This window comes from Chiloscyllium plagiosum, unplaced genomic scaffold, assembly GCF_037043375.1.
Source record: "Chiloscyllium plagiosum isolate Xiang-an unplaced genomic scaffold, Cpla_swu_hap1 HiC_scaffold_14, whole genome shotgun sequence".
Lineage (NCBI taxonomy): Eukaryota > Metazoa > Chordata > Chondrichthyes > Orectolobiformes > Hemiscylliidae > Chiloscyllium > Chiloscyllium plagiosum.
Window position 1 is genome coordinate 59,137,445 of NW_028270152.1, and position 14,324 is coordinate 59,151,768.

A 14,324-nucleotide genomic window follows, 5' to 3' on the forward strand; every position below is an offset into this window, starting at 1 on the left:
GACTCCAATATTACTGTACTTCAATGAGGCTTAAAGCTCCAGCCTTTTCAGTTCATTGAAAATTCAATAAAGCGTTCCTCTTTCCTGATTCTCTCATGTGCCACTCAAACAAGATTTTCAAAGTATTTCAATAAACTCCACCTGTCTGAAGATCATTTGCACCAGTGAGTTTCAGTTTCACTGTGAATCTCCAGTCACTCGCTGGAAGATGACAACCATCTAGTGATTACAACCAAGGCCGCAAATAATCCTGAAGAGCCTGCATAGTGGTATGGAAACCTCCATTTTATTAAGAGATTATGGACTTAGTGATTTTCTTTTATCATGTTAAGTACTACAATCTAGAAAAATGTATCCGACAGGCTGAACATGCCCGTGAGGGTCACTGAGAAGTCTTACACAGATTCTGATACTCAATTTATGTGTAAATCTTTTTTTTTGTTTTCAACAACGTGAGGTTGTTTGCACGAGGTTTTCTTCATTGAGACACCCAGAGTTCAATTTTTATCTGAGAATTCATGTTGGCACAGAGGCTGGCAAACAACAGGACAAGGTACCAATAAACCGTGCACCAACTCTGCTCCTAACTGCTAAACGTCCATGAATTTTGGGGGAAGGTGGCACAAGAGCAGGTAAGTGAAGTTACTTCCTTGGTTCATAAGGTGCATTTCTTTAAGCAGGAAGCTTGTCTTCTAATGTCTCAAAAAGACTGAGTTAAGAGGGGGTCATTCAGAACTATGCAAAGCCGAAAGCTCTAGCCTGTCAGAGTAATGTTAGCAACAAATACATTCTTTGGGACTTCTAAAAAATGTGCAACTTTTAATGGAAATCTGCTCTATTTAAAATTAGTGCCCACTTTACTACTGTTATGAAGATGTGGGTGTATTTTAAGAGAGTTAAAAGCAGCAGAACTACCGGGCATAGCACCAAGTGTTCTCATTAAGGTAACAATGGTCGAACAACTCGATTAGCTGGTTTCCTGGAAATGACAAAAAACAGATTTGAATTCGGCCAATCAGTTTAAATTATTCCCCGAGAAAATATCAATTTCCGATCCAGTTTGAATTGAGCATACTGACAATCTTAAAAGCCAATGACACAATCCGATGCTCTGGGGTATAAGACTGGGGGAACATTGAACAGTTGGGAGGAGAACTGCTAGGTCCCAGCAGGTAAAAGACTGCCTGAAAGTAGCTCTCTTAAAAGTACCTTTTTGATCAATAACTTGTGAAGCAGAATCCTCAACAAGAAGAAAAGATGACACAGGAAGATCCAAATAGAAGAACCAAAAGCTGCCTGGTTTTGAGGTAAGAAATGTTGTTTTGTTAATCCTAATTGGGAGTTTTATTGGACTAATATTATAGAAGGGAAGATAACAGATAGGTTAGAGTAAGGAATAGTAAATAGTTGTTAGTTAATTATTCTCTGTTATACTTTAAGAAACAAAGTTGCTAATTTTTATTTTAAATAGTTCCTGACCACTCAATCTTTTCCGTGCGTGGGATAAATCTTTTCTGTGTTGCTGGTTTGAAATTAAGCAGGGAAGTTTACCCTGTGTCATAATACTACCCAATCTCAGGATCCAGTTCTCCATTTGACCTTTCCAATTTGAAGATGTCGAGCTTTTCTTTCCAATAAAAGCACTGACAGCTGGCAATAACAATGTGTTCCTAGTGTACCTTCCATGCAATTGCTCATTGCCTGGTAGACCTATCACCTCTCCAATCAGGCTGATGTCTCAAATGGAAATACTGACCAATTCCTGGTTCACGGAGAGGGGGTGGAGGGGTTGATTTATGGACAGAAAATGACACTGCCCCCAATTACCCCCACCTCTGCTAAATCCCAGCACTCAAGGTCAGTTAGAAGCTAAATATATTACAGTTAGATGCAGAGTGAAATTTTATCTACGCTACAGATAAAGGCTAATGTCTAAATCTCTAGCAGCATCCATTTGTTACCTACCTTATTTTTGAAATACTAATCACTGCAGTCGTTCAAATTTCACTGCAAGGGCAACATTGCACCCCCTAACATCAGATTACATCAACCAAAACTCATTCAAAGGTCATAGAAGTCTTTTGTATTATAGCTACATCAAACACTTTATCCAGGCATTGATTATTAAGTAGGTTTCATAGGACCGTATGCATAATATCACCGTCAAGACTTGTCAGATTTGCAGAAGACCCAGCTACCAGCTGGTCGTCATAGAAACAGTTGCACCCTGGCAGCGAAGAAAGATTTTGCAGCTTTTCTTCCTTAATTACATTTCATTGCCTTATCCAAAAATACAGACTCTTTTCTCTTTAATTAAAATAGTAAGAAAAGTCATTGAATCCCTGATTGCTGAACAAAGTAATGAGCTATGTGAAACTGACAATGCTCTTTGTGTCAGTGAAGATTTCATAAAAACAAAATAACCTATCTGAAAAGTATGGATTGAGCTTGGAAAGCAATCATTTGGACAGTAATTTTCTTTTACACAATCAGTAATGGTTTCTGTTCCATTTCCAGCTGTGCCAAAACAATTTTACCAGAAGAAGTTTTGATTCAAACAACTGCAGCTCTTCCCTCTGATTAAATATATGGTGGAATAATTTGGAACACTTCGTTATTACTGTCACTTTTACTCTGAATTTTTATTACATGTATTTTGCTACCATATTGCAAAATCCTTCTGCTCATTTATCTTGCACGTTGAAAATTTCCTATTATAGATTTTTTGCTTGATAATTTAAAATGTGATTTATTTTAAAAGGATTTTGATTGAAGTCAATTTACAGCTATTTAAATTGAAATCATAAAATACTTTGTACCCCAAGTTCTGATGCTACTTCATTACAGGCTGAACCTGCTAGTGCAAAGTTGTATTTTCCTATGACACTTAATTTGAGGATAATACAATCATCTGCATAATTGTCCAATTCCCTTCTGCAGCAGCACCCTGGTTCACCCCTCCTGCTATTAAAACGCTTACATGGACTTTGCTTATTTTCAGACAACATACCTTTAAAGTCCTACTTGCCAGCCTTTCTTAGCTCCATTCTGCATAAACTTCAATACTCCATCACTCACATCCTATTCCACAAAAAGGCACATATACTGCCCCTGACTGACTTCTAGTCCCTTCTTAAATTCTCATTGTACTTTACAGATCCCTATTATGTATCAGTTCGAGATCATGAGTAGCACCTGATATTTTCACTTGAGTTTATGGATTCATGATAAAATTTGAGACTTCAACAGATAATCTTGGCCTACTGGTCAGTGCAATTAGATTAGATTAGATTCCCTACAGTGTGGAAACAGGCCCTTCGGCCCATCAAGTCTACACTGACCCTCTGAAGAGTAACCCACCCAAGCCTATTTACCTCTGACTAATGCACTTAACATTATGGGCAATTTATCATGTCCAATTCACCTAACCTGCACATTTTTGGACTGTGGGAAGAAACCAGAGCACCCGAAGGAAACCCACGCAGACATGGGGAGAATGTGCAAACTTCACACAGTCGCCCAAGGCTGAAATTGAACCTGGGACGCTGGTGCTGTGAGGCAGCAGTGCTAACCACTGAGCCATCATGCAATAATGAGGAAGTTCTCCATTGTTGGAGATACTATCTTTCTGAATGAAAAATTAAATTCAGGCACTTAGATAGATGCAAAAGATCCTAGTATTCCAAGAGTGGCAGAATTTTCCTACTGCAAAGATTTACCTCTTAAATATTACCAGCTCCAAAACAAATTAATTGGTTGTTTATCTCAATGGTGTTTATGAGGTCTTACTATATTAAAATTAGCGATCAGAATTGCAGACTCTGAATAATAGTGATGAAATTACGAGTTAACTAATTGGCTAAAGGGCTCTCCAGCATATCCTGAAGGTGTGAAGTAATGCAAACTCCTGTTTATGCTGCCTTTGCAACCTAATTAACTCTTATTTTTGCTCATGCTAAACTTGAGGTCATTCAAAATTTTGCAAACCGCAGTTGTCACCCATCACTTCTCTACTCCCCTGACCTAAATAGGCTCCCATTGCCAGATTCTGGATTAGTCATGCTTCAATTCAAAAATGCTCAGCTTTGTTTTCAAACCTCCTTATGGTCTCCCCCTCTTTATCACTGCGGACTCATCCAACCCAGCAACGCTCCAAATAGTTTATCTAATTCCAGCCCCTCAAGCACCCCCAATTTTAATATCTTTACAGTGGTGGCACACCTTCAGTTGGAACACCATAAGATTTGATATTTCTTCTGTGTACCTCTTTTCCTCACTTTCACACTCAGTTCCTGCTGAAAATTTACCTCACTGACCAAGGTTTTGCCACTGACCTTTTGATTTGGTATCAAATAAATTAGTTTTGACACTTCTGCGAGATAATTGATTATGATAAACGGCTTTTATCCGGATAAAGCAAAGATAATAAAGTACAGATTGTTGTACCTGTGCATTTTGGTTTGTCAATTTCTGTTCCTTACCCACTCCCACCACTGCACCATCACTCCCAGCATCTCAGCCCTAACAATTACCTTCTTCCCTTAAGTTCTGCTCTATGCTATTTTTCAGAAGTTTCCTCAAAATGTGGGTTCTTAAATGTCGTGTCACTCCGAATTCTTTGATCATCCAGTCCATTTGTCTCACATGAATCACCTCAGCATTTCTACAATGTTGAAACTGCTACCGAAACACAAGTTTTGTTGTTAATAGCCACACGGTTAGAAACAGAACATCCTTCACAATGAACTACACTGAATTACTTCACGTAAAATTTCAACTTCATTATGGCATGATTGCAACTGCTCCAACTTGCGGGATGGTGTTGAATATCTTGTTGCAAAAAAAGCAATGACACAATAACATACTACTGAAATTTAAATAGGAAAACCACTCAAACTCAATTTAAAGCTGAATTACAGCAACCGCAGAACAGTTAATTAGGAGAAATGCAAGGACACTGCTAATGAGATGGCTCCATGTAACTTTCCACACATGTTACAGTGGAATAACCAAACAGTGCTGTGGATGTACATTGGGGCATCTCACTTGGTTCCGAAGAATGGTGACTGCAATAATGAGGGACGACCTTGAGGATGGCAAAGAGATAATAGGAGAATAAGAAGAAGAAACTGGCAAACATTTATCAGAATAAAGTATGTGTTAAATGTGAAAACTATACTTGCATTCATTTTACCAAATGTTCATTTTTTTTACATCCAATGCAAATACCTATAATTTCCACCTTTCAGATCATATTGCCTGAAGATATTTTACACAGACACTGCACATTCCCACTGCTTTTGCCTTGAGCTTTGTATGTACTGTCAGAGAAGTAACAAGAACTAAAGAATAAGACATTTCTCCACCTTCACTCTTATGCCAGCATATAACACACTCGGTTTTGTCCCTCCCAAATCAAACATTGGAAGGGCACCACAGCAACGCTGTCTGACATTTCAATTCTTGAAATATTTAACCTACAACTCCTCAAGGGAAAGCTACTGATTTGGGAAAGACAATATTGTGTATTCAGGTCCGTTGGATCTTGAATAGGAATTTGAAATTATAAGTCACTGTTAACCTTTCCCTTGATTGGTATCAACTTTATTTCTAAAGGTCAAAAACCAATGCTTCATTGTTTCCTTATAGTATGCAGTATAGCTCTCCTGGAGCAATGTTCTGTTGCTGGACTCTTATGTTGTAGCTTAAAGAAATAAACTGAAATATTTTAACCACAAAATAACCTAAAATCATATTAAATGGCAACATCTGTGCAAATGGCCTTGCTAAGAAAAAAACTCTGGCCAAATTGCACTGCTGTAAATTAATGGCAAAATATTTGATTGACTTTTTTTCTATTGTTATTTGATTCATTATCGTCACATGTACCGAGATGCAGTGAAAAGTATTGTTTTGCTTGTTATCCAAACAAATCATACGTACATACGTCAGGGTAATAGCACAGAATACAAAATATAGTGTTACAGCTACAGAGAAGGTGCAAGAAAGATCAACTCTAATATATGAGGGGGCCGTTCATAAATCTGCAAACAGCAGGGAAGATGATGTTCTTGAAACTGTTGCGCGTCATTTCAAACATTTCAAAATTTTGTTAAAGCTTCTTGTCAAGAGTATCAATTCAAGGGGGATATCAACATTTACACAACATGTGGCTACTGGATTCTAATGGGTAGAGGCATGGGCATGGAGAAAGCCTCCATTATTGATGACTTACTGTTAAGTCTCAGGTTTGGTTGAAATTTGGGACAGATAGTACTATTTCTTGTTGACCACCACTTGAAAGTGCAAAATGCCACGAGGAACAAAATCTACTCGAGGGGTTCTGCTGACCAAAGTGGCCAAACTTTAAAGACAGAGCTGCCAGACTAGATCTGCAGCAGTTACTGAGAGCACCAACATTGTAGAGTCATAGAGATGTACAGCACAGAAACAGACCCTTCAATTCAACCCGTCCATGCCGACCAGATATCCCAACCCAATCTCGTCCCACTTGCCAGCACCCGGCCCATATCCCTCCAAACCCTTCCTATTCATATACCCACCCAGATGCCTTTTAAATGTTGCAATTGCGCTAGCCTCCACCACTCGCTCTGGTGGCTCATTCCTTGCAAGAACCACCCTTTGCATGTTACCCCCGAGGCCCCTTTTATACCTTTCCCCTCGCACCCTAAACCTATGCTCTCTTGTTCTGCACTACTCCACACCAGGGAAAAGACCTTGTCTATTTATCCTATTCATGCACTTCATGATATCATAAACTTCTATAAGGTCACCCCTCAGCCTCTGATGGTCTGGGAAAACAGCCCGAGCCTATTCAATCTCTCCCTATAGCTCAAATCCTCCAACCCTGGCAACATTCTTGTAATTCTTTTCTAAACCATTTCAAGTTTCACAAAATCGTTCTGATAGGAAGGAGGCCGGAACTGCACGCAATATTCCAAAATTGGCCTAACCAATGTTCTGTACAGTTGCAACATGACCTCCCAACTCCTGTACTCAATACTCTGACCAATAAAGGAAAGCATACCAAACACCTTTTTCTCTGACCTATCTAGCTGTGACTCTACTTTCAAGGAGCTATGAACCTACACTCCAAGGTATCATAGCTCAGCAACCCTTTCCAGGACCTTACCATTAAGTGTTTAAGCCCTGCTATGATTTGCTTTCCCAAAATGCTGCACCTTGCATTTATCTAAATTAAATTCCATCTACCACTCCTCAGCCCATTGGCCCATTTGATCAAGATCCCACTGAAATCTGGGGTATCCTTCTTCATTGTCCACTACAACTCCAATTTTGGTGTCATCTGGAAACTTACTAACTGTACCTCTTATGCTCACATCCAAATCATTTATATAAATAATGAAATGATCCTTGTGACACTCCACTGCTCACAGGCCTCCAGTCTGAAAAACAACCCTCCACCATCACCCTCTGTCTTCTATCTTTGAGACAGTTCTGGTTCCAAATGGCTACTTCTCCCTGTATTCCATGAGCTCTAACCTTGAAAACCAGTCTCCTATGGGAAAAAGAAAAACAAATTTATCTTCCTTTCACCATCCTACTGGTTGCAGACACATCTGTTCAGTATTGAGAGCAGCGATCATGCGCAGTCACTGATTGCATTGTCACCTGCTCAAATACAAGACAACCTCCATTAGATTGTGTGGCACTGTGTCAATCAGGATAGATTCAGAACAGATCCAGCAACTCGAACTGACCACATACACAGCAATGTAGCCCATTCTCAGCAATATTGTTGCAATTTGTAATCTTTTGGCTAGTACATTGCTCACTCTACTCTGACCATCCAGCGAAGAACTAACTACTGTTCAATGGGAGGTGTTGGGGAGAATGCTCAGGCACCTACAAAAGTTCAACCTGGTGAAACCACAGCACGGACCATCTTTATGCACTACAGCTAAGTCAACATGCCATGGACTATCTCAGCCATGAGCTGAGCGATTCTATAAATGAATAGTTAGTTAAATAGCCAGCACTTTTGTAACATCCAGTCTACTCTCTGTCAACAAAAAGATGAAAGGTGTCATTGACAGCGTAATATCACTTACTCAGCAATAAACAGCACACTCATACTCAGTTTGTGATCTATCGGGACTGCTCAGCTCCAGACATTATTATAGATTTGTTCCAATTATGGACTCAAGTGCTGAATTCCAGAAGATTAAAGTCTCTGTCCTTGATAACAAGATAGCATTTGATCAAAGCAGTTCTAGCAACATTGAAGTCAATGCATATCACAGAAAAACTCTCCATTGGCTGGAGTAATTTACAGCACAATGGTTGATGGTTTTGTTTACCGCCAATCATCTCAGCCACAAGACATCACTGCACGACTTCCTCAAAACAGCATCCTTGTCCAATCATCCTTAGCTGCTTCATTGATGCATCAAAATACCAAAAGTGTAAATGTTTACTGATGATCAGTGTTGAGTTCCATTTTTAACTGAATTATACAAACAGTAAGACATGGGTATGAGTTAGGCTTGGCCTGCTAAGTTGCTAGCAACATGCATGCCATGTAAATGTCAATGAATAACCATATCCAACATGGACAAGTCAAGCCACATCTGTCTGACATTCAACTGCACCATCAAATCACCCATCAATATGGCTGGGTGCACCATTGACCAGGAGCTTAACCAGTGGAGTGCTGCATAGATTAGTGCTACAGCCTCAAATATTTATAATCAACAGCATTGCCTTGGAGGAAGTAACTATGTTGTAGCCAAACAGGATTTGACAAAACTGAAAAAAAGGATATAGATAGGTTAATTAAGTGGCAAAAATGTGACTGATTGGGAAAAAGTGAGGTTGCCAACTTTGTTAGAAAGAACTATCACTATAGTTCAATAAAACAAAGAACTGCAGATGCTGGAGTGCTGAAACAAAAACAGAAACTGCCGGAGAAACTCAGCAAATCTGGCCACATCTGTGGGAAGAAAAAGTTAACGTTTTGAATCCAGTGACCCTTCATCAGAACTGTTGTGACAATTCCACAGCTTTAAGAGATTTGTTTTGTCTTGGTTTATTTTAAAGAGACAGACTGGGGGACAGGCAACAAGGTATCAGAAGAGAAATAAGCTGTGAGGCCTTGGGCTTCTTTTTAAAGGTTGGAACAATAGAAGCAGCATGAATGGGTGTGGACCAGCTCCCACTGATCAGGATTTGTCGTTTTCAGTTTTTCTTAGCTTTGAGATTCAGCAGCAGTTACTGCTGGGAGTCTCAACAGGATTGGAAGATACAGTAAATGTCTCCTGGCTGCTACTCTCTGAGTTTTCACTTGAATTTTGTTTCTCTCTTTGCTGCTGGATTGCATGTGAGACTTTGCCTTTTTTCTAAGGGGTGTGTTCATGGGATGTTACTAAATTGGAGCAATTAGTAATAGTTACTGTATCTATTATTCTGTTAAGTTTTCTAATATAGGTGTTGTTCGAGGTTCTTCTTTCTTTTGTTGTATTTTAACGATAGCATTTGAATAAATTGTGCTTTACTTAACGTCGAGTAGAATGATCAGTTTAATTGCATCTGGAACAAAGCACTTCACATTTGTCTTTAAAAGAAGAAAAAGTTAAAGTCTCAGCTACCTTCTTAAAATATTTTGAGGGGGTCTGGACTGATCCATAAAACTGGCAATAGCTAGGAAAAAAAGTAGTAATTATGCTAAAGCCACAGTGGGTGGGTGTGTCAGTAGGTGAGCAGATCAGTGGAGACAGAGCCCAGGGAGAGGGAGATATGAAAGGGGTCAGTAAAGAAGAATATTATGAAAGCAGGCCAGGACAGAAGAAAAGATGAAAAACAGTTATGATTAGAGCTTAGAGAGGGAAAATTGGTTAGCTGTGCTGAATGCAGCCCAAGCGTATGTGAGAATGGATAACAGTGCTAAAAGCAACTCATGTTACAACAGGACCGGGTATAGGTGTAATTAAAAAAGCAAGGAATCAGGCTCCAATATTTTTAAACTCAATTTTGAATCCTAGAGTCTGCAGGGTCCCGATTTGGAAAATGCAATGCCAATTTTTGAGCTTGTGCTGCAGCTTGATAGAACACTGCAGCAGGCCTGTGATGGAAATGCCAGCATGGGAACATGGTGGGATGTTGAAGTGAGAGGTAATTAGAAGCTCAGAGTCATTTTTATTTTCAAACAGAGTTGTCATCGTCTGTGAAGCAGTCACCCAGTCTGTGTTTCATCGGCCCAGCGTACAGGAGACCAAATTGTCAAGAACCAATACAGTAAACTAGATAGAATCAAGTGCAGGTCAATCACTCCTTCATCAGGAAGTACCATTCAGGGCCTTGGATGGTGAGGAGAGAGGAGGTAAATGGGCAGGTGTTACACCTTCTGCGATTTCATGGGAAAGGGCTGTAGGATGTGAGGAAAGGGTGGGAATGAGGAGGAGTGGACCAGCGTGTCTCACAGAGAGCAGTCCCTGTGAAATGCTGGCAAGGGAGGGGAACGTATGTGGCCATGGCACCTCATTGGAAATGGCTGCTTACAATCCCTTTGGATGTGGAGCGAGTGGGATAATAGGTGAGTACTGGGGTCCTTATCGTTGTTGTGAGAAGAAAGGGAAGGGGTGGTAGCAGACATTTGGGAGATGGGTTGAACATAGCTAAGGGCTCTGTTGACCACAGTGGAGTGAAATTCTTAGTTGAAGAAAATAGCGGCCATTTCTGAGACCACCCACCCCGCCTCCCCGCAGAAGATTGTATCATCAGAACAGATGAGACAGAGACTGAGAAACTGGGAGAAAGGGATGGTGTCCTTACAGGAAACAGGGTGTGAGGACATATAGTCAAGGTAATAGTGGGTGTTGGTGAGTTTGTAACGGATATTGGTGTTGACAGTGGGGTTCTGAAAAAGCACAGCAGGTCAGGGGCATCCAAGGACCAAGTTAATTAATGTTTTGGGCAAGAGCGCTTCATCAAGAATGAGGCAGATCCTGTTGGGTCAATTCAGAAATGCATCACTCTTGCCAAAATGTTTAATGACAATGTTAAGTTTGAACATGAGAGAGAAAGCGTGCGGCAAGTTCAGAAAGAACAGACGTTAGTCTAAATATTTCAAGAGTTCACTGGGAAATTGTAATAATTGCATCAATGCAAAACATGCAACCACATGCCTTTTATGTCACTCTCAGACCATCAAACATCAAAATTCTAAATATTTTAAATATACTTTTCATTGCTTAATATATTATTAGAAATTAATATTCCATTTCTAACAATGGATCATTTAATTAACAGTTCATGTATGCAATGATTTCCTTCTGGTTGCTGACTGCTTACTATACTTCTCAAATCATAGATTGCATATTATTCATCAGCAGAACTGAACAATACACTATATATAAAGGAGCTGTTTTTTCAAATCTTTCTTGAAAGCAATTAAGTGCAAAACTGTTCAAAAACAGCAAACACTAAATTTGTTTAATAAATGCATTTAATAATTAATAAATAACTGCATGGTGCATCAAATAATCCACGGTTTTTGTTGACATTTGCCACATACACAAAAATAATTAGGCTGTAGAAAATAAGCTCCTTTAACCTCAGATAGAAAAACTGAAATGTTATTAAGTTGATACAATTGCTGTAACTCCTATGCTGCTTATCTACTAGTTTGTCAACCATACTTGGATGTACCAGAGAATCAGAACTCGTGCACAAATCTAAAAAAAGCACTTCAAATCTCATGAAGAAATTCTAAACTTGGAAGAATTTCACTTCCTCAAAACATTCCAAGAACAATCAAATTTTTACTTCCAGAATTCCTCAATGATTCATGTAATTCTCTGTATTGTGTATGTTTGCACACCTGTGTACTGGAAAGATGTATATTTTAATTTAAAACATATAGTGCACATCGTAAGCATTAATAAAGTAGTACTTTTTGCATGTATGCATCAATTTCCCACATCTGACTTCCAAATCTGTGATTCCATTGTGAAATATGGATTCCTTGTACAAGGTGTAGCCTATGCTCCTTTTTCAGGTAAATGCTTAGCAAATAAAACATTCACATCTTCTATCTATTTGGGTTTTAGTCTTATTTTAAATATAGAATATTGCAATGTATATGAAAAATTTAAACTATGCCTTGAACAGGGAGGCAATATATCATTGTGAGCAAGCCTGAAGACTTGTTAGTTCACAGTATTCATTTTAAAACAGAGACAACATTTCGTAATATTTTTAGTTAGACTCACCAAATGTGATGAGAACAGCCTTTCAATCCCGAAGACGTGCATACACTTCACTTGCTTTTTACTACACATGCTCCATGACTAAAGAACAGATAAGCACGATCCAGTACACACTAAATCACAATGGCCAATATCTCCACAGATTTGAGCTTATCCTACAAATGCTTTGTCTGGTCCGGCATATTTGCTGACAGACGAATATTTGTTTGAACAGAGCAATGGTTTCCACCCATCTGGTTCAAAGATCTTTATGAGATGCTTGCACAAGCAAGCTGTTTTACCTCACTCTCTGCCAGTTATGTCACATCAGCTGATTTGCTGCCTTTCAGTGATGTTTGACACGGACTCATCTCACATTCAGCAATAGCACAAGCCAGCACCTTATTTCCTGTCAGCAGCCTCTAATTTATTTCACTCACAATTGTCATCAATATGTAAGGAGAGAGATACAAAAATCTTAGCAAAGCATATTTGTGGTAAATTTTGTAATTTTGTTGATGTCCAAGTTAAAACTAACTGTTTGTGACTAAAATTCAGAATAAACATTTCAGTCAACGAAATGAATAGCACTCAGGTGCTTTCTCAATCTGTGAATGGTAATTAGAGTCTTAGAGATGTACAGCACGGAAACAGACCTATCAGTCCAACTTGTTAATGCTGACCTGATATCCCAAACTAACTTAGTCCCATTTGCCAGCACGTGGACCATATCACTCAAACCCTTCCTATTCATACACCCATCCAGATCCCTTTTAAATGCTGTAATCGTAGCAGCCTCCACACCACTTCTCTAGCAGCTCATTCCATAAATGTACTACCCTCTGCATGAAACAGTTGTCCCTTAGGTCCATTTTATACCTTTCCCATCTCACCCTAAACCAATGCCCTCTAGTTCTGGACTCTCCCACCCCAGGCAAAGTCCATATCTATTTATCCTATCCATGCCCCTCATAATTTTATAAACTCCTATAAGATCACCCCTCAGTCTCCGACACTGAGGGAAAACAGCCCCAGCCGATACAGCCTCTCCCTACAGATCAAATCCTCCAACCCTGGCAACATCCTTGTACATCCTTTCTGAACCCTTTCAAGTTTCACAACATCCGATAGAAAGGAAACCAGAATTGCACGCAATATTCCAAAAGTGGCCTAACCAACTGCAACATGACCCCCAACTCTTGTACTCAATGCTCTGTCCAAAAAAGGTAAGCATACCAAATGTTTTGCTTCACTATCCTATCTACCTGCAACTCGAATTTCAAACAACTATGAACCTGCACTCCAAGGTCGCTTTGTTCTGCAACACTCCCCAGGACCTTTACATTAAGTGTGTAAGACCTACTCTGATTCCAAAATGCAGCACCTCGCATTTATTTAAGTTAAACTCCATCTGCCACTCCTCAGCCCACTGGCCCAACTGATCAAGTTCCTGTTGTACTCTGAGGTAATCTTCTTCGCTGCCCACTACAACTCCAATTCTGGTGTCATCTGCAAACTTACTAACTATTCCTCATATGTGTAAAAAAGTGAAGTTCATTATTTTACCTTTATATGTCAAGCACTTTTTTTTCTTTCCAAGTATAATTTCTACCTGATTTGGAAACTGATTAAAATATTAGAAAACTAATTTTGCAAGATTGTTTTAATAACGTAATGTTTATTTAAATCTCTTTCAACATTTCTCTCATTAAAGTCAGAATTTCCTGGTGCTTAAATTCAACTGTGTTTTTGGGGCTGATGGTCACTGTTTGGAGTGGAACTGAGTTCCACTGTGCCCAATTACTTGCAACGAAGGAAGAGTCTGCCCAATTCCTGCTGATTGTGACATCCTGATCTCCTGAACCAGAGATGGAACAAACAAATTCTATTAACTTTCACTTTGGACTTCACAGGAAGTATTACCATAATACTCTTTATGATAAGTACTATCACATTTGTTGGGAGATAATACTTGTGTCAAGAAGAATTAATTTCTAATTTATGGGCAGCAGAGTGACTCAGTGGTTAGCACTGCTGCCTCACAGTGCCAGCGACCCAGGTTCAACTCCAGCCTCGGTCTACCGCCTGTGTGGGTTT

At 39.4% G+C, this 14,324-nt stretch overlaps 1 protein-coding gene across 13 annotated transcripts in view; it reads right to left on the reverse strand.

The window, feature by feature from the left end:
- Positions 1–14,324, reverse strand: part of chl1b (cell adhesion molecule L1-like b) — a 900,313-nt gene that overhangs the window by 599,605 nt on the left and 286,384 nt on the right. The window contains exon 1 of one of the 13 annotated variants that reach the window (XM_087994480.1): positions 12,252–12,446. The exons of the other annotated variants lie outside the window; for them this stretch is intronic. The gene's annotated coding sequence lies outside the window, so the exon portion shown is untranslated. Of the gene's footprint in view, positions 1–12,251; positions 12,447–14,324 lie in introns of those variants that run through there. 13 annotated transcript variants of the gene reach the window in all.